General features: G+C 45.5%; 1 protein-coding gene across 16 annotated transcripts in view; it reads left to right on the top strand.

The window, feature by feature from the left end:
• Nucleotides 1-26,549, top strand: part of adgrl2a (adhesion G protein-coupled receptor L2a) — a 1,095,933-nt gene that overhangs the window by 624,852 nt on the left and 444,532 nt on the right. For 3 of the 16 annotated variants that reach the window (XM_043698662.2, XM_043698667.2, XM_087990401.1), the window contains exon 1: nt 3,824-4,438. The exons of 9 other annotated variants lie outside the window; for them this stretch is intronic. The gene's annotated coding sequence lies outside the window, so the exon portion shown is untranslated. Of the gene's footprint in view, nt 1-3,822; nt 4,439-5,312; nt 5,331-5,805; nt 6,050-26,549 lie in introns of those variants that run through there. 4 more of the 16 variants (XM_087990398.1, XM_043698641.2, XM_087990391.1 and 1 more) reach the window with 3 other exon arrangements.

Here is a 26,549-nt window from a genome sequence, read left to right as displayed (position 1 = left end):
ACTTTGTACACCTCTGCCCCAACACCAGCATCTCCAAATCATGACATTGAAGATGGCACTAAAGTAAACAGCTGAGGTAATTTTTAAAAGAATTAACAGAAGAACTAGCGGCAAGATGAGAATTATTTGTCTTGATGCAGCAAATCATGGTCTGGAATGGCTGCCTGAAAGGGCGATGGAAGCAAATTCATTCAGAAGTTTCAACCTTTGACTAGAGAGCTAACATGAGCAAACAGGAGGCTGAGCAACCTCCTGAGCTACACTACGATTCAATAGTGAAGCAATGTTTTGTCTGCCATTACCAGATTTGTGACCTCAGAAGACTCTTTATCTCATGGAAAGCTTCAGATAATGTCAGGAATAGTAAAGACGAGTGTTGAGCGGTTTATGACCATTATCTGTAGCCTTCATGATTAGATTACATCCTTGTGCTTACTCTGCAAGGCGAAGGTCCCGTGGTATAGGAGAGCAGCAGTGTAAGATTGGAATAAAGTTAAGAGAACAGAGGAGGAAAATCAAGAAGTCAATTATTAAATCAAAGCACATTTGAATTGTGAAAGATTTTTGAGATTGCAGGAGAAGGGGAGGAGTTCAGTAGTTTTTAAGAAACTGGGAGAAAGCTTGATTGTGATGACCCCTTGTTTCCAAGAAAATTTAGAATGCTTTGTTTTTGAGTTAAAACTCCAGGAGAAATTAAAAAGCAACATTGAATATGGCACTGATGTAAAGAGCAGAGGTAACTCTTAGATCAAAGACAACATGAGAATTTCTATCTTTTTGACGTGGCATATTAAGGTCTGGAATGTGCTGCCTGAAAGGGTGGTGGAAACAGATTCAGTGGGAACTTTCAAACAGACTTGGATAAATGCCTGAAGGGGAAATAATTTTAGAGCCACTGGTGGGGTGGGGAGGGGGGTGCGGTGGGGAGGAGGCAGGGAAGAGCTGGCGAGGAGTGAAAATAATTGGATCACTCTTTGAAAGCACCATCAAATGACCCCCTTCTGTGCTGTATCATTCCATGATCTAAAACATACAGTGGGAAAGCTGATCTGTATTAGGAGTTATCATAAAATGGAGTTCATGAGTTGCTGATCACAGTCGGAACAGCTTGATAAGGGTCCCAAGGTTGCCATTGAGTTGGGAAAAGACAACCATTTGGTGTTCTTAAAATTATTTTATAGAAACCTGAAAAATGAGAGCAGGAGTAGGCCCTTTAGTCCATCCAACCCGTTCCGCCACTCAATGTGATCATAGCTGACCATCCAATTCAGTTCTCTATTCCCCCTTTTCATCGTATTTGTCTGCGTGGGAAGCTGTTCAGAGCAGCAGTGCAGGCCTGATGGGCAGAATGGCCTGCTTCCACACTGTTGGGATTCAGTGATTACCTTGGGGTTTCTGAGCTGACCCCCGTGGTTGCAAAGTCCATGTGAGGGGGCTGTATTTTTTAAAATTTGAGCTCACATGGGATTAGCTGCTTTGTTGAGGAAGGGAATATCTGCCCTTGATGCAGATGTCCAAATGACATAAATTGGATGGAAACAGTTTGGGAGAGGGATGTGGGGTTGTGGCTAGGCTAGGGTAGTGGGAGGGGAGACAGTAATAAAAAAAGGCCCGGATTTTTTGACATGAGCCAGTTTTTCCTTCATTGACAGTGTCCTGATCATGGTTCATCTTGACTCCTGGTTGCTTAATGGGGTGGAGGCTACACGTCGTGCTGAATTGTTGCAAGGTTGAACAAGGAATACGTCATCTTTGAGAGAAAGATTTCCATTTACACAGAGCCTTTCACAACCTCTGGACATCCCTATCAGCATTTCTTTTAAATCACCAATGAAGTATTTTAAATGTAGTCACTATTTTAGCAAGATTTATAACGGCAGGATGACCTCTCAGGCTTGCTCTGCCATTCATGGCTATCTGATTGTGGTTGCAACTTCTTTTTCTTGTCTGCTGCGCCCTCTCCCATAATCCCCCATCTTTTTACCAGACTGATGTATGAGGACAGATTGAATCGGTTCGAATTAGATCGCTGAAAGAGTGAGGAGGGGGACCTTACAGAAACCTGTAAAGTTCATCCGGGACTAGCCAAGGCAGGTGCAGAAAGGAAGTTCCTGATGACTAGGGAGTCCAGAACCAGGGGTCACAGTCTAAGGACATGGTGGGGGGGGGGGGGGGGGAGTTAGATCATTTTAGGACTAAGATGGGGAGAAATTTCTTGGTGAACCCGTGGAATTTTCCTTCTGCGTAATGCAGTCAAGAACAAAACATTGTTCAATTTCAAGAAGGTGTTAGATGTGGACAGCTTTGGGAGTGGCTCAGTGGTTAGCACTGCTGCCTCACAGCGCCAGGGACCCCGGTTCAATTCCAGCCTCAGGCGACTGACTGTGTGGAGTTTGCACATTCTCCCCGTGTCTGCGTGGGTTTCCTCCGGGTGCTCCGGTTTCCTCCCACAGTCCAAAGATGTGCCGGTTGGGTGAATTGGCCATGCTAAATTGCCCGTAGTGTTAGATGCAGGGTAAACAGGTCTGGGTGGACTGGATGGGCTGAAGGGCCTGTTTCCACACTGTAGGGAATCTAATCTGAAGAGACCAAAGGAAGTGAAAGTGGTGAAAGCAGAAACAGAGTGCTGCATTGGATGGTCATGATGAAGGGGGAGAGCACTCAAAGCGACAAATTACTCCTCCTGCTCCTGTTTTCCAGATTGCTGTGTTAATCCTTGACTTCATTGTCCATTGTAACTCAGCCTTGAATATTTTAATGACCCAGCCTTCGCCTTCATCGGGGAGGAGAGAAATCCAAAGACGAAAGACCCTGTGAGAGAGAAAATAAGGCTACCTCAACCAATAGGTGCGCAGCACTTACAACGCTCGAATGCTGTAACCAGCAGAAAATTAGCTAATACTGTCAGCTCAGGGGGAGAAAAAGAGACTGGCCGGAGAGAAACTGCAAAATAGTTGTCACAAGAAATTCTACCTCCTCAGAAGGCTCTGGGTTTAAGATCCTAATCAAAAAGATTCTTTTTTTAAATATAAGGAATACGACTGTTGCACACTCCAAACCAGGCAATAATACTCAGGGTGGGGGTGTCCTGGACCGTAAACTGAGGCAGGATGGAGGAGAGTATCTGGAAGTCCGGAATCTCAGCAATGCGGTTGACTCCTAATTGCCCTCTGAAGTGGCCGAGAGAGCCACGTCGAGGCATGGATCACAAATCCCACCCTTAACGTTAACATCCACACCCCAGACAAGAATTTAAAAGGGGGAATCTCAGACCCTGAAACGGGACAATAGCAGAAGCAGAAAACATGAGTAGGAGTCGGCCGTTCGGCCCTTTGAGTCTCCTCATGCTGTTCAGTATGATCATGGCTGATCATCCAGCTCATTCAGCCTGGTTCCTTTCCATATTCTTTGATCCCTGAAGCCCGAACAACTGTTTCAAAATATCCTTATTCAATAGGACAGGGATTGAACACACTGCGCTGTCGGCATTTATCTAAACTGTTTGCTTTCTCTTTTATTTTGTTTCTGGCGAGGAATTTCTACACGAGCCTTGCCTGTGCTGAACTGTACAGTGCAGGGGCTCCGTTTGGTGGAATCAATCCCCCACCCCCGTATTTCTTTCAACATCTGGTAACTCCAGTTCAGGGCGAGTACGGACTCTGTGTCAGAACTTGCCTCTCCCCTCCAGCCCCCTCCCACCCCACCCCCACCCCCACTCCCAGCCCATCCAAAGGGGCCTGCATTGATTGTGCACTCGGCTTTTCAGTCTGTCTGTTGCTGCCTTTAGTGTGTTCAAGCTGCTGCTGAAGTGCTGTCCACCGCGTCTCCTCTCCCCTCCCCTCCCCTCACACTCCCCCCACCCTGCTCCACGCTGTGTCTCCCATTGCTTAAACACACATGGAAGGAGCATCTGAAAATGTGAATCAAGGAGGAAGGGGGCTGGCACTGGATTCTCGCCTTAGGGGCCAAATGTCATCTTGGGAAATGCAAATGAAGTCTACATCAGCAACCGGAGAGACAGAGAGAAGGGTTTCATTGCAATTCTGAGCTCAGTTGCCGCCTCTCTTTCTCCCTCTTTCCTCTGTGTATATATACACGGTGCTTTTAAAACGCCAGATTCGGTCTCGGCAAGCATGGGGCGTCAGGCTTTGCAAACTGCTTGGACTTAAAAGGATTCATCTACCCCCACCCCCAGACAGATTGGACCCTCTCCCCCCCCCCCCAACTCAAATGCTCCAAGTCAGCGGCAGCTCCTGGGGAGGGAGAGCTGGGGGAATACGCCCAGATTATTCACTCTGCAAACGCCTGCCCTAAAGGTTTTAGCCTGGTGTTGATGTGAGGGGCTTCTCGTCTGGATTTGACTTTCTTTAACCACTTCGGGCGGCCCCCTTCTGAAGCATGTCTTCAGGACACCCTCTTCCACTCCGGAGAAAGCAAGGTAAGCGCTTTTATCTTGGGGAAGGCTTGCACGTATCAGCCAGATGAACTCAAGGGTTATTTTTGTGCGAGTGAGTATGTTTAAACATCTCCTGTACCCAGCTCTGCCGAACTTGTGTGTGTGTGTGTGTGTGTGAGAGAGAATGGAAGCAATTAAAAGCGAAGGCTAGACGGACGGTACAGAAAATTAGTTCAGATTATTGCATAGAAAGTCTTTTTTTTTAATACATGCACCGGAGGTGGGGAGTTTGTTATGAGCGAGTCTTTTAAGAATCACTTGTTTTTTTTTGCATTATGCGTGGAGTTGAATCTTTCAATCCTTTCAAAAGAATTGCAAAATCGTTTAGTTCAAAATCTTCCCATTTGTTGTGTGAGGGGGGGATTTCCCAAACAGCCAGCGTTCAAAGACCAATAGCGGAAAAAAATAACTTAACCCCTCCAAAACTATAAGGGTTGAAAGTAGCTGCCTGTATGCAGACCCTGTGTGTTCAGCTTTGTGGAGGTTTCTTTCTCCTCATGGAAATGTCTTTAAATGTATGTGTGTGTGTGGCTGGAATGATTAGAGAAGGCGCGCAGAGTCTGATTTAAGGAAATCAAAATCTGTATTCCAAAGGAGTATGGAATCGTCTGAGATCATCCAATCGAACAAATGACCAGTTGTTTGCTTCCCTCTCTGATGCCTCTGTTCTCTCCCCTCCCACCTTCCCCTTCTCAACTTTATCTTTTACATGTATAAAAAATAGATGATTGCTATTTAAGAGTCCCGCCGATCAATTTAATGCCATTCTCAGCCGGTTTGAAGGGCTTTGCGGAGGGGGATGCTGTATTAACATATCAAAGTTCTTCAGATCATCGCCTCAATTGAGACAAAAAGAGAAAACTTCAGATTGAAGGTTTTCACTTTGCTGTGAATTTTGTGAATTTTCTGTAACGCTAGAGGGTTTTTTTTAAAAAAAGGAACAATTAACACGCAGCGTGTTTACTGTAAACTTGCAATTTCTCTGTAGTTTGTAGTTGATGAAAAGTTTTGTGTGTTTTTTTTGGGGGGGAGGGCAAGGAGGGGGTGCTGGGAGGGAAGAAACTGGGATCTACCTTGCAAGGGAGAGTAGGGCAGAATCTCTGTACATTTGCCAGAAGTTCAGATTTCACACACACACAAAAAGAAAGCGCTGGCGAATCTTTGTGAAGTCTTGATCCTGACTACAACAGGGGCCTGTGAATGTGGAAAGCTTAATATAGATAGAGCCAGTTGGAATAAAAGGAGGATAGAGATTTAATTTTAAAAAAAAAGATTTTCATACACACACGCACACCAAAAAATATTCTGTGTTATGCATTTTGAACGAGGCGTCTGCAAATTTCAAACCCCAGTCGAACTCAGCCTCTGTTGCACCGAGGAATAAAGGGGAAGAAAAGATCAAATAATTAGCATTTTCGGCATTTACCATTTGTTCGCAAGGTGCAGAACTTGGTTTCCTGCAAACGCCAAACGCTGGGGAAAGGGGAGCTACCAGCAAGGAGTGAAATCTGTCGCTGCGTCTGTTGCTTTGGTGCGAGGGAGAGAGCCTTTTAAATTCAGCAACCAAGCATCAGCTCGTCTCCCTTTATCGATGTAAGAAAGCCCTAACCTCTTTCCACTCCACGCTCGGGCTGTATTTTACTGAAGCAATAATACATGATCAAGACAGTTTTCTCTGCTTCAGATGTTTATTTGCTTTTTCACACTTGGGGGTGAGCAGGAGTGTTTGAAGCCGCGTATTGTGAAGCGAACGCTAACTATTTGTTAATAGCTATCATCTGCAGATTACCTCGCGTTTTGTTTAGAGAATGTTGTTGGGGGGGGGGGGGGGGGGGGAGTAGGAAGAGAGGGGAGGGTCGGCTTGCAATGTCTTGCTCAGCTCAGAGCCCGTACCGTGCCCATCTGGGGCGAAGCTCCAGCCATCGTTCAACTTTTTTGCAGTTGGGAGGAGGACACGATCGTATCCTACCCAGCTGTCGTTTCCAATCTCTGGGTCTGCCCGTGTGTGTCAGGAAACACAAGGATTTGCTGATCAGTGTTGGATTTTGAGACAGGTGAGGAGATTTTATGAAGACAGCTTCTTTTTAAAAATAAAACGAAAAAAAAAATCCCTTTCTCTCTCTTTCTAAAAGAATTCAGTGAAGCCTTTTGTTGTTTGGCTTTTCCTCGACTTGGATAATGATTGAGCTGAGCAGAATGGGGTGAGAGTAAATTGTTTTAAACAAGTAGCACCAGAAATAAGTTAGTTCTATTCCCAGGGAGCTACTGTGTTGGTTTGAAATAAAAACCTGCTTTTATTTTCCATTTTCTAGTCCCATTTTAATTTTATGGTTGCAATTTGACTGCATTTGGAGATTGCCTTTGTAAGATGTATCTGAGAATTGGAGGGCAGAGAAGGAGAAACCATTGCGAAATATTTGCCTCCATCTATTTCCCCGAGATTTAGAACTGTTCTCTGAGTCTACTGAGCTCCATTAGATTGAAGCTGCTGCAGGAACAGTGCTGCTTCAGGTCTCTGCACTGGTCTCTCGTTAATCTTTCACAGAAATGTACCAATGATAATTATAACCTTCTCAGTACCGGTCCGTGTAAAAGAGTTGTATTTTGACTACCTAACTCCATGAGCCACATAATTGTATATTTCTGCGTTCCTTTCATTGTCTTTAATTAATTTCATTTCCTCTGTTGTTCTTTCTGCTCAAGTCTGTTTCAATTCTGTCTCTATGAACAACCAGTCCGAATATCTCCTTCTGTGCTCCATGTCAAATTATGTTTGATTACGCCCGTGCAAAGCGCCCTGGGACCTGATAACTGCTACATAAATGCAAGCCATTTAGCAATGCAATCATTCTGCACCTCAGCTAGCTTGGTTAATTTAACCAACTGGTTGGTCTGCTCCCATCGAGCAAGTCCAGTAAAACCCAACCTTCCTCAGGTTGGTTGAACTGGCCAATTCTTGGTGCTTCCGATGACCGGGGGTGTCTTCGTCACCTCTGAGCGCTTGAGGAGGAAGAAAGTGAGCTGAGGGTTGGGTTAGGGTGAATGGCGAGGGGCTGGGGGAGTGGGGAGGGATATCAGGGTGTGTTTCCTGCACTTGGTCACCTGGTCCTGCCGCCAATTGGGTAGAGTGGGCTCAGCTGTGACGCATTCCATGGCGGAGTAGCCAACCGATGCTGGCTGCGGCCGCTCAGCAGTTACGGGGCGCGTCCGCTTTGGTTGCGGAGTGGTGGGGGGAAGGAGGGGGCGCGAGCAAAGCAGACTGGCCACTACCAAGCGACGGGAAGATTGTGAACACCTTTGAGAGAGAGCAAAGGAAACGAGTGTGAGGGCGAGAGAGAAAGAGAGCGAGCGAGCGAGAGAAGCTGAGGAATAATGTGAAGACAATATCAGTCAACGAGGGGAGCATTTGCTGCTGAGGTATGGGATGAGATACGGTATTTGGAGACAATGTGCTCCCAAGTAGAAGTTTTGTCGAGGAATACAGAGTGGCAATGGTTCGGATAATAGTATCTTGACTACAAAGTTAAAAGTGGTAGGAATTTTTTCTTCCTTTTATAAAAACATGAGCCACTAGCAGCTGAACAATTTGGCAAATCCTTTTGACTTCAAAACATGGATCCAGATTGCAAAGCTTTATATTTTAGTAGTTTAGACTAAATAATTTAGAGTGGTTTCCTGAAGGCAGTGCAATCAATTGGAATGCGAGGATGATCTCCTTTCGATATTGCCGTCACTTTAGCGTTGCAAATTCAATGTTTGAACTGACTGTGTTTTATATCCCCTCCTCCCTCCCAAGTTCTGCATTTATTTTTATACCATTTTCCTATTCTGAAATGAAGTCATCATCTGTTTGTTGATCAGTGTGCAGCAATTTTACGCGGGCTGTCAGATAAATGCGGTCTAGATTTTTTACGGTTTATTTGCATCATTCTAGGGAGCGAACCCTCAGATGGTTGTGAGCATGAAGTAGTGGGCACCTAGAGGTCTCCTGCTGCAGAACCTGTAAAAAGCGTATAATTTACTTGCCGTAGCGTATTGTTTGAAAATAATAATCTTCAATCATGGCTCAAAACTCAACGCATCGCAGATTATGGTTAATAATTCACTGCGTGATTTGGAGGTTCTTGCAACACAACAAAATTGCTGCTGTGTACATGTATTTCCAATTCTCCTTCCCCACACCCCAATTTCTTCCAGCTTTCACAATGTATCTGCAAGCTGTCTATCTGCACAGACTTGTTATTTACAAAGTATGCGGTTCTTTTTCACAAGGATGAGGCTGCTTGCTAATAACACCTCGGCTATTTGAGAATGAGAGAGAGAGAGAGAGAGTGACTAAAGAAATACAATGGCTTTGCCACCCTGCAGTTACAATGCCGACTCCAATCGGGACGTCAGCTGGGTTGGGCAACAATCAGTTGTATGTATTCAGTTGTTTTCAGCAAATGTTAGCTGGCGGTTTCACCTGGGTCAGTTTATGTGTACTCCCTGAAGCACTGTGTCTGTAACACAGTCATCATTGTCAGCACATCAGGACAAGAACTGTGGTTGAAGTTTACTGAGTTGTGAGTGGGTCTTAGGAGGGGTTGTGTATGCTATAAATGTGGGTTACATACAGCAATATATTTGTGCAGACAATAGCGTGTCCCAGTCGACTTTTCTAATCATTTGTTCCGATCAATGAATCTGAGGAGAGTGAAGAGGGGAAGTGTTTATTTTAGAGTGGGCATTACATTTCAAATACCTTTAAAAACAGACAAAAAACTGTGAAAGTGAAGTTGAATAAAATAATTGCTGGATGCATTCAGCTGATCATGCACTGTCTGTGGAAGGGAGCAAATTAAACGTTATTGGTTTGGGCTTGACACGAGTATTTCAGGACATTTCAGTCAGCATGTGTGAGTGTCGTTAGGTAAGGGTTGTAAACTGAGTACACGCAAACTGGATTATGTTTAATACTTGAATTTAGGATTTCAAGGGGCCACCTTTTTCACGCAGAGGGTGGTGTGTGTATGAAATGAGCTGCCAGAGGAAGTGGTGGAAGCTGGTACAATTGCAACATTTAAAAGGCATTTGGATGGGTATATGAATAGGAAGGGTTTAGAGGAATATGGGTCAAGTGCTGGCAAATAAGACTAGATTAGGTTGGGATATCTAGTCAGCATGGACAAGTTGGACTGAAGGGTCTGATTCCCTGCTGTACATCTCTATGACTCTGTGACTCTATTTTGGGCTATCAGATTAATTTCAGTAAAGGGCTCAAAGTGCTGATGTCATGATTCGAGTCTATGGTTTAGAAACCAGTCTTTTGATTTGCTTGGTCTATACCCTATGTCTTGTCCCCACTAGCTTTCATATCTCGCCAGAAGGCCATCAGTCTATCTTCAGGAATAAAATTATATTCCATTCTCGTTTTAAGTTTCTCCAGCTTCCCTCGAAATGCCCTCTCCTTTTTTTTTGCCTCAACTGGCAATTTCCACATTCTAAACAATGAGAATATGATGGAGTAAACCTTCATTCCCTGCGTCTTCTTTAAACTGTGTGGGGAGAAAGAGAAAAGGACTCAGTGCAGTTATCGATTTCACGCCTGACCTGAATAGCAAAGGATGAAGCCTTGGTTATAGTTGCAGATTGAAGCAAAGAATTAAAAACTGTGGAACGGTATGTTTAACAATCTCCGTGACACCTTGGGACACGGTATGTTCCCATGTTAGTCTAGCAGGTATTCATTTTCACCAGTGAGGACTAGTTCTGGGGGTAAAGTAAAGGCATGTGCCGAAACAATTGAGTTGTCCTGAAATGGTGGCCACATGGGACTGTGTGGCATGTGTGTGCCTGCCTGGTTTCAGTATGTGAGCCCACGGTGTCTGTGTGTCTGGTATCGGTGCTGGGTTTTGCTGTGGATGAATCGCTCTGTTCAGTCAGTGCAGGCAGCTCAGGCAACAGGATCACAGAATGACAAATGAGAAGCAGCAGAGCTAGCCTGGGTCACCAAGTCAATTTGAAGGAATGTTCAGGGGAGGCAGCAGGAGAGAAGAGGACAAATGTCACTCTGAATGGAGATGTTTAAATCAAGCTGTGGTCCTGGGGGTGAGTTTTATTTCTGCTTGAGCCCGGATGGAGTGTCTGTCTCTACCCAGCTGTAGCATTAATCACTATTTGACAACAGAACTTGTCCTGAACAAAACAAGCCCTAGTTGGTCTTGGCAGTTGCTTTTCTTGAGTCTTTTCTGGCAATAATTGCATCATCATTAAAATCCACATCAAGGGATCCGGCCCTTTATTTGTAGTTAAGTGTAGTTACCCTCAACCCATTTGGTTTTTGTACAGACAAGGTTCGCCAGGGTGTTGCCTGGTATGGGGGGATTTTAACTGTGAAGAAAGGTTGGATAGAATGGGTTTGCTTTCACTGAAACGCAGGAGGTTGAGGGGCGACCTGATAGAAGTTTATAAGGTCATGATTGGCATGGATAGAGTGGGAAGTATGAGGCTTTTTCCGAGGGTGGAGGGGTCAATTACTAGGGGACCCAGGTCCAAGGTGTAGGGGGGGAGGTGGGGGAGATGAGCGAGATAAGTTTTTCGCACAAAGGGCGATAAGTGCCTGGAATGCGCTGTCAGTAGAGGTGTTGGAAGCAGACACAATAGCAGCATTCAAGAAGCAATTGGACGGATACATGAATCGGAAGGGAATAGAGGGATACAGATCCTGTAAGAAAAGACAGTCTTGGTATGGAAGGGGAAAATGTGGCAACGCAGACTTGGAGTGCCGTAGGGCCTGTTCCTGTATTGTTCTTTTGTTTTTGGTTGGGGTTACCCCAGTATTGCTCCAATAGAACTCCGAGACCTCTAGACTGTTGCTGTCCTATCCTTGCACAAGTGTCTCCAATAAAACATAAGGCCACTGGGAGGCACCTAACAACAGATCTGTCTGTGGTTAAAAGGGCTCATCAAAGTCCCATCTGTCTCGCCTCCTGGGCAGCTCCAAAGTAGCAAGACACAAGCTCAGTTTCTTTCGAGCAAGTTCAGAACAACCTTGAGGGCCCAGCCTGGTTGGAACCTGAGCTCTGAAAAGGTTACAGTCGAACCTGAACTCTGCCTTTAAGACAGTGCGCAAAATGTCAAATGAATCTGCCTTTGCTCCCGGCACACTCGATTCATGGGGTCTGTAAAGCAGGATCCTTTGAATTCAGCTCAAAGTTGAGAAGAATCCTAGCCAGGCCATGTCAGTAATGGATGTGTTATCTGGTTCATATTACATTGCCCTGCTTTTAATGAAGGCATTGACCCATTTAAAGTGAGCTGGTCAGTGGTTGAAACTAGGCAGGGAAACTGTGTGCATGTACAAGTGTGTGTGTGTGTGTGAGTGTGTCTTGTCTGTGTTTGTGTGTGTCTGTGTGCTGTGTATGTGTATGCCTGTTTTTGTACTGTGTATATTAACTTCAGCTATTGAATACTGCACAATGTGATTGCCCTGTCTCTGTATCATTGACAGTGTGCTGAAGGTATTTTAACTTGGGGTAGTTGTCCTGCTCCATGTCACTTTATCTCACCCTTAAAAACTTGTTCCTACATTGAACAGTAAACAGTGGCATCTTGTGGTCTATCTTGGATTGTGATCATTAAATCACTTTGTGTTTTTGTGGTTGCTGGTTTTTCAGAAAGTGAGGGGTCCTGCTGAACTGCAGTTAAATCCCTGTGTGATGACTTGGCTCCCTCTCTCAGTTAATGGCGCAGATCCTAGGATTATGTTTATCTGTGGGTTGACAGAGATGGGATTTACAAAGACTGAAGGGGGCGGAAATTGAGTGATGTGATATCGGTAATGCCAAAAAGGGGTCCTTAAAATGGTGAAGGGGTTTGATAGGTAAGGAGTAGGGAAGGTGATTCCGCACAGACAATGAGCAAGAATGGGGACTGAGGTTGCCGTTAATAAATCTAATTAGGAATTCGGGAAAGGCAACTTCAACTTGTCTTGGGAGTGTGTTACTCCTTAAGCCCAAGCATTTGAGATGGATAATATAGCTCCCTTGCAGGGGATTGTAAATAAACACGTGAGGGAGAAGGGAATAGAAAGAGAGTTGGATCAACTAAGGTAGCAGCAAGGTTGTGAGGAGTGTTCATACCCAGCACAGATCAGTTGAGCAGCACGGATGCGTTTCTGTGCAGTAGACGTCTACGGAACTCACGTAAGACACTTGTGCCGAAACCCTCTGTCCGCCATTTTAAGGGAGGCGTCTCTTCACCTTGGGCTTATTAACAGGTCAGTGAGCGAAATCTTTTCCGGGTGGATCAAAACGTTTGTTGCGACGCTCACTCGGCTGTATTTCAGCCCAGGAGTTCGGTCAGCTCCTCTTGGAGACATTGAATCCCCTTCTCAAAACCAAGTAAGTTTCCATTCTAGATGACCTCCCCGTGATGGAGTGAAACCCACTGTCGGAAGTTGCCATTTGGAAAAAACACAAGGGAACAAATTCCTTTAAAACAGAATGAAGCGCTGGGAGAGAAGGATCGGGGGGGAGGGCAGTGGTCTTGGATGCGTGAGCATTGCTGCTTTCTCGCTACCACAGCGGTGCCCCCAGTTGGGGCAAGAATTGAAGGGACGATGCAGGGGAGTGGGGCCAGCCCATCCACCAGCTACAAAGCTTCTAAATGCCATGGGTTTGTGTGATCACAGTCCCAATTCTCTGAATGACAACCAGTCTCAGAGACTAAATTGTCTATAACCGGCCGTAAACCGTATCTCCCACTCTCAAAAAGATGAGAAGTGATAGACAGTCAAAAGAATAAAAATGTTGGAGCAGCAGAGTGCCTTAGTTTGACCCCAGCATTAATCTGTGGGGCACTGGAAAGGGGAGAGGTTCACTTGGCATCTTAACCAGATTGACATCAGGAGCCTCTCGATGCTGACACTGGCTGCATCAAAGAGAAGATTGCATGAAACAGACTGTTCTTTTCTCCTTTTGTAAAGTTATTGTTCAGCCCCTGACAGTGGGAAGGGGAGGGGGTGTTGTTTCGGAAGGTGCACAACCTCTCCTTTCTGCATGCAAGAGTGATATCTTTTGTCCAGAATGCCTTGATGAAATTCGCTACACATCCCACATCATCTTCAACTCGCACTGCCCAAGCGATCTTATTTTCTGGAACAGCTATGCTCACTGGCAGTTTGGAGACCACAATCTCTCTTATTGAAACTTACTAAAATAAAAATAAAGAGTTGCTGGAAATCTGGAACAAAATCAGGAATTGCTGAAGAAACCTGGCAGGTCTGGCAACATCTGGAGAGAGAAAAAATAGCATTAATATTTTGAAGGCAGTAACCCTACTTCAGAGCAGTTATACTTTACACATTGATTCTGTTCTTTCTCTCTGCAGATGCTGCAGATTTTTTTCCAGCATTTTCTTCTGTTTTGTATTAAAATGTTCTTTTTGAAAGGGTTCAGAAAAGATTTACAAGGATGTTGCTAGGGCTGGAGGGTTTGAGCTATAGGGACAAGCTGAATAGTCTGGGGCTGTTTTCCCTGGAGCATTAGAGGCTGAAGGGTGACCTTATAGAGTTTTATAAATTCATGAAGTTCATGAATTAGGTCAATAATCAAGGTCTTTTCCCTGGGGTGGGGGAGTCCAGAACTAGAGGGCATAGGTTGAGGGTGAGAGGGGAAAAATTTAAAAGGGACCTAAGGAACAACTTTTTCATGCAGAGGGTGGTACATATATGGAATGAGCTGCCAGAGGAAGTGGCTGATACAATTACAACATTTAAAAGGCATCTGGATGGATATGAACAGGAAATATTTAGAGGGATATGGGCCAAATACTGGTAAATAGGATTAGATTAGGTTAGGATATCTGGTTAACATGGACGAGTTGGACCGAAGGGTCTGTTTCTGTGCAGTACCATCACTATGACTCTTAAGTCATTGTTACTGCCTCTCCTGCTGTTCCAACCAGTACATTTCCACTGACACCCCTACTTTCATCTATCGATCACATTCCTGGCTACCTTCGCCCCCCAGCCTTCCCATTTATCTCTCAGCCCCCTTGGGCCACCCCCTCATTCCTGATGAAGAGCTTATGCTCAAAACGTCGACTGTGCTGCTCTTCGGGTGCTGCCTGACTGGCTGTGCTTTCCCAGCACCACACTCTTCGACTCCAAAATCCAATATTGTCTGAGAGGATCTGGGAGCCCAGGGCACTCTGGAGAATGAGGTGGGTTAGGATAAGAGGGCAGAAAGGATAGTGTGAGACAATTGGCTGGGTTGGGGAGGAGTTGGTCTGTCTTTCGTGCATTCGCGACTCCAGTGCATTTCATTGGAACCTGCATTTTCTTTTGTTACTCCTCTTATTCAGAATTTGGTTGGTCCTTCCTCAAGATTTGGGAGGTGGACATAATACCTGACGTCTCCAGCTTTATTTGGATTCTTCACCTCGGGAGAAAGAAAAGGAGATTTCATTCATTGGTCTCCACATTTTTTCATTGCCTTATCTTCATGCGAATCTTATTCAAGGACTGCAATTATGGAGGCACACCGAGGGGTCAGATACTAGAATTCTTGAGAACCCACAGAGAAAGAAAGCACAGGGTTAACATCAAGTAAACTCCGTGTTGTTGGAGCAGGGAAGATTTGGTCAGTCACAAGAGGACACAGGCTTGAGGTGAGGGTTAGGAGGCTTGGCAGGAGGGGGATGGCAACGATGTGAGGTAAAACCTTTTTACCCAGAGGGTAGTGACAGTCTGGAGTACGCTGCCTGCAAGGTGATAGAGATGAATTGCCTCAAGTCTTTTAAAAAAAAAAATGGAGATGAGCATTTGTCACGTCATAACATTCAAGCCTCCTGGCCAAGTCCTGGCAACTGGGATTAGGTTGAAGACCAGGTGTTTCTCTTGTGTCAATACAGATGCATGGGGGTGAAGGACCTTTCTGCATTGTATGATCCTCTGAAAGTAGGAATCGGACCGCTTTATCCATGGAATTCTCAGAAAGACGTGGGGGCACGGACTCCATCAGTTTGCTCCTTTTCAGCATTACGCATTGGTTTAAGTGGGAGATGTTTCAGTCAGAACTTCAGCTCCATTGAGCTGAACTCTCTGTCCCATTCCCCCCATGACCCCCACCAATCCGACAGCAATTCCTGGGTGATACAGCCCACGTTTGATCTTACTGGTGGCGTGCAGTTGTCCGCCAGATCAGAATTTGCCCGTCAACCTACTTCAACATTGAGTTCATTTGAGGGGGATACGCTGTGAATAACCAGCATCAACAAACAACATTAATCCTGCCCTTTGCATTCATTCTCTCAATCCCTGTTTTTGTACTATTTCAACCAAATAACATACGTTTTGCAAAATTAAGCCTTCCCTGTCTCTATGAGACTTTGTTTTTTTGGTCCACTCCATCCTCCCTTCATTTTCCTTCCCATTTTTGTTCAAATGCTGGCTTTTAATCCCTCCCTTTGCTCCCATCTGTGAGATGATTCAGTGTTGTGAACAGGCAAATGGTTCTCATAAGAGAGCTGCACTTGTCATGTTGCTGTCACTTTAATTTTAAAATGTTTATAGATCCATTGAAAATCCTCTCCAGGAAGTGAGTGAAGACTGTGAGGAAGTGGGGAGGTATTGGTAGGGACAGTAATGTGTTCTAAATAGGTCAGTTTCGGCGACGTGCACACTGCTTTCTTGAAAATGATGAGCTAAGTGTGCAGATGGCTATCGGTCTCGCCTCGCACCGGCTTGCATTCTGCGGTCTTTTGCAGGTCAGTTTTTATATATATAGTGTGTGTATATATATATATATATATATTGTTTTTGCCAAGTAGTGTTTATGACAGTTCAAGAGACCAAACATAGACTGGAGTTATCCATCAAAAACAAATATGATTAAGAGAAGCTTGGGATGGATTTATGAGTGTGAGATTGTGCTGTCCACATTTATTGGACTATTTATCCCCCTGAGTCAGGCGCTCAGATATTAAGGAATGGGTAATCCACCAGATATTGGATACTTTGACTGCGGCGCACAGCACCTTACAAGAAACTGGAAGTGAAAGTGAAATCTTGTGAACTCTTGAGAGGCCCACCAGTGACTCATGTTCTGGCTCAGTGGCCAAGGGATAGAGTCATAGAGATGTACAGCATGGAAACAGACCTTTCGGTCCAACCTGTCCATGGCGACCAGATATCCCAACCCAATCTAGTCCCACCTGCCAGCACCCGGCCCATATCCCTCCAAACCCTTCCTATTCATATATCGATCCAAATGCCTCTTAAATATTGCATTTGTACCAGCCTCCAACCACTTCCTCTGGTAGCCCATTCCATACACGTACCACTCTCTGTGTGAAAAGGTTGCCCCTTAGGTCCCTTTTATATCTTTCCTCTCTCACCCTAAACCTATGCCCTCTAGTTCTGCACTTCCCCACCCCAGGGAAAAGACTTCGCCTATTTACCCTATCTATGCCCCTCATAATTTTGTAAACCTCTATAAGGTCACCCCTCAGCCTCTGACGGTCCAGGGAAAACAGCCCCAGCCTGTTCAGCCTCTCCCTATAGTTCAAATCCTTCAACCCTGGCAACATCTTTGTAAATCTTTTCTGAACCCTTTCAAGTTTCACAGCATCTTTCTGATAGGAAGGAGACCAGAATTGCATGCAATATTCCAACAGTGGCCTAACCAATGTCCTGTACAGCCGCAACATGACCTCCCAACTCCTGTACTCAATATTCTGACCAATAAAGGAAAGCATACCAAATGCCTTCTTCACTATCCTATCTACCTGCGACTCCACTTTCAAGGAGCTATGAACCTGCACTCCAAGGTCTCTTTGTTCAGCAACACGCCCTAGGACCTTACCATTAAGTGTATAAGTCCTGCTAAAATGCTTGAAGTTTTGTAGTCATTCCTTTCATTATTTTTGTTTTCTTGATACAGTGCAGTTGCATTTATGCCCTGCTCTGGCCTTGACTTGGGGTATAGACACTAAGTGCTGTTTGTTCTTGGAAGGCGCTAAGTTAAGTGCAAGCCTCTGACTCATCAGCGTGTACCCCGATGGCCCATCGCAGGGTGAGGGGAGCTGGGCAAGGAAATTGCTTCACCTTCTCCCCCCCCCCCCCTCGCCCCATTGGCCAGTGACTGTGCAGCACGCAAGTGTGGAGATGCCTAACAGGGGACAAACCTTGATTATGGAGCGCACTGTCAACATTCACCTGGAGAATAGCTCCTTTTGGGCGAAGGTGCAGTGATACCTCAGCAGACTTCTAGAGAGGAGAAGGCACATGCTCGCTGTTGAGTGAAACCTGCACTGAAAGTTAACATCAGTGAGACCACAGTACTGCTTACTGTTCACTGAGCTAATTTCTGGGATGAAGAGGTTAAACTATGAGGAAAGCTTGCACAGATTGACTCTGTATCTGTTGGAGTTTGGAAGAAGGAGAGATAATTCTCACACAAACAAACTAATTTTGAGAGTCTCCCTTGCCAGAAATTTAGAACCAAAGATAATTTGATATCAGTTGTGTAGAAAGCATCAACTATCCTTTTTGAACAAATATTTTATTTTGTCATAGTCCCATGATGTTATCTAAAACCTGCACACCAAGTCCCCAATTTGCTCTCAACTCTCGCACATTTTGTCCTCTTTTCTTTTAAAGAGTCGAATGTAAGATTCATAATCTTTTTGCTGTTCTCGGTTTTGGTTTGTGAGAGAGCAAAAGGAAGTGTGCGAACGAAGGTCATGATCTGCACAAAGAACAGAACAGGCCTGGGGTAGGAATGGCCTCCCTCTGTTCCTGAATTTCTTTCAGAGGGAAGTGAATCTGTAGACGTCATTACTGGGGAGGGCTGTGGAAGCTGGATCGTTAAGCAGAGTCAAGGCTGAGAGAGAGACAGTTTTTCAACCAGTGACAGTGTCAAGGGTTATGGGATAAAGAGAGAAAAGTGGGAAATCAGAATGGCTGAGTGGTCTGTTGCAGCTCCCATGGCTTATCATCTTATGCAGCATCTCACTCTCTCTAGCAGGGGACCAGAATCCTCATATGTCCACCTGACACTCCTCGCTGTCCTATTTTCAACGAGGCAATAATCCTTGTGTTTTAGGCAGGTTAACACCTTCAGTAAAATAGCAGGGAAAAATGTCATGCAAACACATCACATATTGACGGTCTGTTATCCCACTGTGTAATTTCAAGGCCTTTGACATAATGGCTCAACTAAACAGAAGCGAGGCCTATAATCAGGCATGAGCTGTGTTGTTGTAAACTGGAAGAACCACATTTTTATCCTGATCACTTGCAACAGGCCAGTCGGATGCCAGAACTACCCTGCAGTTTGATTCCATTTGTATTAATGCCAGGCGAGTGAGCAATGCTGTTAAGGAAATGCACTTGAATAACAGAGCTAAAAAGCCTGTATGCTATCTAATTTGGGCTCACTAACTAAATGCAAGTGAAACGTTTTCTCTTCAGGGGCTGCTGGATACCCTGTAACATTAAATAGAGCAAAGACCGCATGGTCAGAGATTTGAGCATTGGTTTGCACAGATGGGGGAGGGTGAGAAATCACTGCTGAGGAGGGGCCCTGGATTTCTCGCTGCCTTGATGGGGAACTGCAAGGCTGTGTGTGCAATGATGAGTGCGGGGAGTTCTGAAAGGGCGGGGCGTGGGGGAGGGGCGGGCGCGATATTTAGGTTCATGGGCAGTTGCTTACTTTGGGAACAAAAAAAAGCAGAAATTGATGGAAAATCTCAGCAGCATCTGTGGAGAGAAATCAGAGTTAACCCAGTTCTGAGGAAAGGTCACCCGACCCGAAACATTATCATGTGATTTCTCTCCACAGATGCTGCCAGACCTGTTGAGCTTTTCCCGCAACTTCCGACTTTGTTCCTGATTTACAGATCCCGCAGCTTTCTTGGTTTTTATTTTCGCTTTTTTTTTTAACGTTTGGCTTTGTTCCACCCAGCTTAAACATAAAACATAGAACATAGAACGGTACAGAACAGGAACTGGCCCATCGGTCCACCAAGTCTGTGCCGAAAATGATGCTGTTCTAAACCAGTCCCATCTGCCTGCACGTGGTGTGTATCCCTCCAATCCCTGCCTGTTCGAGTGTCTGTCTAAATACCTCCTAAACATTGCTTTAGTCTTTGCTTCCACCAATTTCCTCAGCGGCACGTTCAAGGCACCTAATGCCCTCCATGTAAAAACATTTGCAAAACTTCCCCCACTCACCTTAAAACTATTCCCCTTAGTATTTGACATTTTCGCCCTGGGACAAAGACTCTGACTACCCGTCCTATTCATGCCCCTCATTATTTAATTTACTTCTGTCTGATCGCTCCTCAGCCTTCAACACTCTCGCAAAAAGAATCCAAGTTTGTCCAATTTCTCCTTGTAGCTAACACACTCCAATCCAGGCAACATCCTGGTAAGCCTCTTTTGCTCCCTCTCCAAAGCTTCTGCATCCTTCCTAAAGTGTGGCATCCAGAACTGCACTCAGTATTCCAAATGTGACCTACATTATGTTTGTACAGCAATCTTTTCCCTTGCCCCCTCAGTATGCTGAGTTAGATCCTTTCAGCCCCTGGGGACCTTCCTACTTTAATGTTTTTCAAGACAGCCAACTGCTAATATAGACATGCCCCAGAATATCAGCATACCCTTCCCTAATCTTACCGTCACCCACATTCTTCTCCTTGTTGAATATCGATGAGGAGTATTCATCAAAGACTTCACCCACTTTCTCTGACTCCGCATATAAATTCCCTCCTTTGTCCTTGAGTGGATCTACCCTTTCCCTCGCGACCCTCTTGCTTCTAAAATGCCTTTGGATTCTTCTTAATCTGAGTTGTCAGGACATTTCATGCCCCTTCTAACCCTCATAATTTCTAGATTGCATTACAGTGTGGAAACAGGCCCTTCGGCCCAACAAGTCCACACCAAACCACCACCCACCCATACCCCTAACCTAACACTAGGGGCAATGTAGCATAGCCAATTCACCTAACCTGCACATCTTTGGACTGTGGGAGGAAACCGGAGCACCCGGAGGAAATCCACGCAGACACGGGGAGAACGTGCAAACTCCACACAGTCAGTCGCCTGAGGCGGGAATTGAACCCGGGTCTCTGGTGCTGTGAGGCAGCAGTGCTAACCACTGTGCCACCGTGCCGCCCACGGTGCTTCCTTTCTAATCTTCAAGGACATTAATTCAATATTAACATTTGAGAGGTCTGTCCAAAAGTCCGATAACAGTGGGGAAGAAACTAATCTTGAATCTGTTTGTATGTGTATTCAAAGGGCTTGCACATGTCAAATGTGGGTTAACCTTCAATCAGCAGCACCCATGTTTTTGAGGGGGCGAGCATCTGTATTCCGGCAACATTTTTTCCTTGATCATGGTTGACAATTTAATGATAATCAGATCAGCTGATTAAGGGAGTAAGGGTTGGTCAGGATACCAGGGATAATTGCTTTGTTGTTCTCCGAAACAGTGCAAAGACACTTTATATGTCGCATGAATGTTGTTTTAACATTTCATTCATCGGCAGTCCCTCGCACATGAGGATGACTCTCCCCCACTCTCAGGGTGAGTCTGTAGGTGGCTGGACAGACCGATGGGGATACCACAGGCTCTGTTACACTTGGGGCAGGAGGTGGTCGCAGGAAGGGGTGGATGGGATGTTAGTGGGATAGGGCGCACCTATTGCTATTTTCCCCCCGGCGACCACTTTTCCCGATGGCAAGTCTCCAGGTGCTCTACCTCTTCCCGGTTGCTCCTTCTCCCCTTCGGAATGTTCTCGGGCCAGTGGGAATGGCGCACTTCCCTGGTGAGGCCTTGAGCGGTATCCCTGAGGTGCTTCCTCTGTCCACCTGGGACTTGCCTGCCGTATCGGAGCTGGGGGTAGAGCACCGTATCGGAGCTGGGGGTAGAGCACCGGATTGGGAAACAGTACAATCACGGTGGGCCAAACACACCCTTTCTGTTCTGTAACAATTCCGTGACTGATCCTGTACAACATGCACTGCCACAGAGGCATACTCGCGGTTTAAATGTGAAAAGATTTGTGGTAACAATTCTATTATGAGAAGCTTTTGAATCTGAATTCAGATTCTCAAACGGTCATGGTGCACCGATAACAATTTTCAGATTATTTATCTCATCCTCTGGAGTACTGGTTCAGGAAAATGACCATGACACTGCCTCTGTAAGAACGCAGCCTTCATGTGGCAGCCCCAAGTTGCCCATTGGCAATATCTCTGAAAACCAAGGAGCTGGCAGGACAAGTTAAAAAGAATACTACGCTGCTACCTCTCAAACAAAATCCATCCATACATTCTTGTGAGCAAGGCCATCATTCCTCTTATGGGTGTTGTGTAAGGGGGAGCCAGACAGATTGTGAGAAACGAAGGCCATACCCGGCTGTTCTGAGCTGGAGCAGGAAATGCAGCTCCATGGTGGTGAACCTGTTTGTGAACTCACTGCAGTTCACACCTTCTTCTCTCAGAAACAGCTGACTTGTGGGTGTTTGAAATATCTGAACATACAGCTTGTGTTGTCGAATGAGCTGTGCTTGTTATTTCATCGCAGTGTTAACTCCGTACCTTTAGCGCAGTAACACACTCCAAGGTGTCCCACCCAGAACATTAACCCTTTGAGTTTTGACACCGACACACGGGGAGTGGTTTCCCAGGCCTCAGTGAGAGGGAAGGTCTAATGAGGAAAGGCTGAGGGTCTTGAGGCTGTTTTTATTAAAGAGAAGGTTGAGGGGCGACTTAATTGAGAAATATAAGATAGTCAGAGGGTTAGATAGGGTGGACAGTGAGAGCCTTTTTCCTCAGATGGCAATGGCTAGCATGAGGGGACATAGCTTTAAATTGAGGGGTGATAGATACAGGACAGATGTCAGAGATAGTTCTTTATTCAGAGAGTAGTAGGTGTGTGGAACGCACTGCCTGCAACAGTAGGAGACTGGTCAGCTTTAAGGGCATTTAAAAGGTCATTGGATAAACATAAAGATAAAAATGGTTTAGTGTAAGATAGATAGGCTTCAGATTGGTTTCACAGGACGGTGCAACATAGAGGGCCAAAGGGCTGTAATGTTCTATGTTCTGTGCTGTATTACTGCGCTGTAATGTTCTATGTTCAAAGTGACCATGACCAGAGAATTGATTCCATGATGCTGACTTTCATGAGGGGATCGTGGAGAACCGCTAATCTTCTCTTTGATGCAGTGTCATTGGAATCAACCCATAGCCTCCTGTTCAACCTTTCAATAAAAGACAGCGGCTCTGACAGTGTAGCATTCCCTCAACGCTGCGACAGAGTGCGAGCACTCAACACTGTGGATTGAGAGCTGCACAAACATCCTTCTGTATCAGAGGGCAATGCTTCTGACTGAGTCCCAGGTAGGAAGAGATAGAGACAGGTAGAGAGAGAGAGAGACCGAGACAGGTAAAGAGAGAGTGAGAGAGACAGGTAGAGAGACATAAAGAATGCGAGACAGAGAGACGGTGACAGGTAGAGAGAAACAGAGAGAGAGAGAGTGTGAGACAGAGAGAAGAGACAGGTAGGAAGAGAGAGGCAGCGAATGTGTGTGTGAGAGAGAGAGAAGAGACAGGTAGGAAGAGAGAGGCAGCGAATGTGTGTGTGAGAGAGAGAGACAGCAAGAAGGTGTGTGAGAGAAAGACAGAGTGTGTGAGACAAAACGACAGAGACAGGTAGGAGGAGAGAGTGTGTGTATGTGAGAGAGAGACAGACAATGACCGGTAGAGAGAGAGGCAGAGAGAATGTGAGACAGAGAGAAAGAGACAGATAAGGAGACAGAGACTGAGAGAAAGTCTGAGAGAGACAGGGAGCGTGTGAAATAGAGAGTCAGACAGGTAGAGAGAGTGTGTGTGAGACAGGTAGAGAGAGAGAGAGAGAGGCACACAGACAGAGACAGAGACCGAGAGAATGTGAGACAGAGAGACAGAGACATATGGAGAGAGAGAGTGTCCTAACCAATGTCCTGTACAGCTGCAACATGACCTCCCAACTCCCCTACTCAATACTCTGACCAATAAAGGAAAGCATACCAAACGCCTTCTTCACTATCCTATCTACCTGTGACTCCACTTTCAAGGAGCTATGAACCTGCACTCTAAGGTCTCTCTGAGACAAAGAGACAGTGTGAGCCAGGGAGACAGAGACTGGTATAGAGAGAGAGAGAGAGACAGAGTCAAAATCCTGAAATTAGGGGCACTGTGGGTCAACCTACAGGATGTAGATGGCAGCAGTTCAAAAAGGTAGCTCACCACCACCACCTCGAGGGCAGTGAGAGATGGGCAGTAATTGCTGACCAGTCAGAGATGCCAATGTCCCATGAGTGAATAATAAGAAAAAGAGCAGAGTGGGTAACAAGGTCTGACAATGCATTTTTCTGTCCCAACTGCCTTCATTGTATCATCGAGTCATGCAGCACAGAAACAGACCCTTCGGTCCCTGCCGAGAGTAATCCCAAACTAAACTAGTTCCACCTGCCTGCGATTGGCCCATATCCCTCCAAACATTCTTACTAATGTACTTATCCAAGTGTCTTTTAAATGTTGTCACTGTACCCACATCTGTCACTTCCTCTGGAAGTTCATTCCACACATGAACCACGAAAAAAACGTTACCCCTTGTGTCCTTTTAAAATCTTTCTCCTCTCACTTTAAAAATATGTCCCCTAGTTTTGAATTCTCCCACTCTAGGGAAAAGACTGTTGCTATTCACCTTATCAATGCACCCCCACCCACCCCACGATTTTATAAATCTCTGTAAGGTCACCTCTCAACCTCCTACGCTCCAGTGAAAAATGTTCCAGCATTCCCGCCTTTCTTTCTCAAATCTTCCATTCCTGGTAACATCCTGGTAAGTCTCTTGTGTACCCTCTCCAGTTGAATAAATATCCTTGCTCCTGTCTTTTGGTTTAGAGGAATGTTGTTGAATGGGGACAATGCTTTGACAATTGTCTTGCTTTCTGAAGACAAAGTTAGAATGTGAGTTTGATCACAGCCTATCGAGTGAGGCCGCGCATTGCCATTGGGAGCTGTGCAAACACACAATTTAAGATATGTGGAACCCCTGCTTTGGCCTGGGAAAGATGTCCTTTAAGAATGTTAAATTTCTAAAAGCTTATTGTGTTTTATGAATGTGAGGGTTAGATAGGGTGGACAGGGAGAGCCCTTTTCCAAGTGTGGGGACGGCAAACACGAGGGGACACAACTTTAAAGTGAGGGGAGATAGGTATAAGACAGATATCAGAGGTAGTTTCTTTACTCAGAGAGTAGTAAGGGTGTGAAATGCTTTGCCTGCAACAGTCGTAGATTCGCCAAGTTTAAGTGCATTTAAGTCGTCATTGGACAGGCAAATGGACATACATGGAATAGTGTAGATGGGATGGGCTTCAGATTAGTATGACAGGGCGGCGCAACATCGAGGGCCGAAGGGCCTGTACTGCGCTATAATATTCTATGTTCTATGCCTGCTGCTGTCCACATCATGCAAGCAGAAATGCAGCTTTCGTTTTAAAGAACTGTGTTTATAAGCTGGATAGAATCTCTCTCTGAAGATGCTGGATGCCACTGTATGTGGTGCTGTAACTTTTTCGGATCTGCTTTAAGGTCAGGGAGGACAGGAACAGTGCTGGCTATTGGCAGCTTGGTGTTTATCTGTCAGTGAGGTGACATTTTCAACATGTGGGGAACTCAGAGCAGTGGCAATAATCTATTCAAAAGCTTGCTCAGTCTTTAAGTCATACAAAAATCATAGCATCACAGAAAGGAGCCATTTGGCCCATTGAGTCAGTACTGGCCCTCTGAAGAGTAAACAACCCAAATCCACCACATCTCTGTAACCTTGGACTTCCCATGAATGATCAACCGAGCCTGCACATCCCTGGAAAATATGGGAAATTTAGCATGGCCAGTCCACCTAACCTGCACATCGCCTCTTGTTTTTCTATATTTCATTGAGTACGGGCCCAACCCACTAAACTTCTCTTTGTAAGGCATTAAAGATAGCGATCAGAGATTTTGACGGCTCAGGGATTGAGGAGGTTATGGACATTGTTCAGGAAGAGTGGAACTGGGAAGTATGAGGTACCTTGCTCAGGTCGAAGACCAGACAATGATATTGTTGTAACCAGCTAAATGTCAATATCCTGTATCATCTCCTTACAAGAGAAATTAGTTAGAATCCCTACAGTGTGGAAATAGGCCATTCAGCCTAACAAGACTACACCAGCCCTCCGAAGAGTGACCCTCTTCCCATACATTTACCTCTGACTAATTCTTCTAACCTGCACATCCCTGAACACTATGGGGCAATTTAGCATGGCCAATTCATCTTACCTGCACATTTGTGGGAGGAAACTAGAGCACCCGGAGGAAGAACTCGCAAACTTCACACAGACTGTCGCCCGAGTGTGGAATCGAACCCAGGTTCCTGGTGCTGTGAGATAGCAGTGCTAACCACTGAGCCATCATGCTGTCCCAGCCATGTGCTTGTGCCTGGTAGTTCCATCTTCTGTGGGCTACCGAAATGGAGAGGATTTGTGCAAAGTGAAAGAGTCAACATCATGAAAAGGTAGCAAGGGAAGGCTCCTAGAATGTGACACCACCTTTCCCTCCGGGTTAAAAATCACACAACACCAGGTTATAGTCCAACTGGTTTAATTGGAAGCACACTAGCTTTCGGAGCGACGCTCCTTCACGCATCGCTCCGAAAGCTAGTGTGCTTCCAATTAAACCTGTTGGACTATAACCTGGTGTTGTGTGATTTTTAACTTTGTACACCCCAGTCCAACACCGGCATCTCCAAATCATTTCCCTCCGGGAACAGCATTGATGAAGAGTTGAGTGATGCTGCCCTCACTCCATTCCCCAAAGGTTTGGTTTGGGACATCATTTGCCACAGGTGAATCAGCTGTGGCTCAGCAGGTAATGTGTCCCCCTCTCACATTAGAAAGCTGTGATTTCAAGGCTCATATCTGCCCCTTTGTAGTGTCAGTTGACTCTGTCGGATGTTTCGTTGGAAAACCTCACTAATAACATGCTTTCTGGTTGCTCTGCTGTAGGAAG

This window comes from Chiloscyllium plagiosum, unplaced genomic scaffold, assembly GCF_037043375.1.
Source record: "Chiloscyllium plagiosum isolate Xiang-an unplaced genomic scaffold, Cpla_swu_hap1 HiC_scaffold_9, whole genome shotgun sequence".
Classification (NCBI taxonomy): Eukaryota; Metazoa; Chordata; class Chondrichthyes; order Orectolobiformes; family Hemiscylliidae; genus Chiloscyllium; species Chiloscyllium plagiosum.
This window is presented reverse-complemented; position numbering and strand designations above follow the sequence as displayed.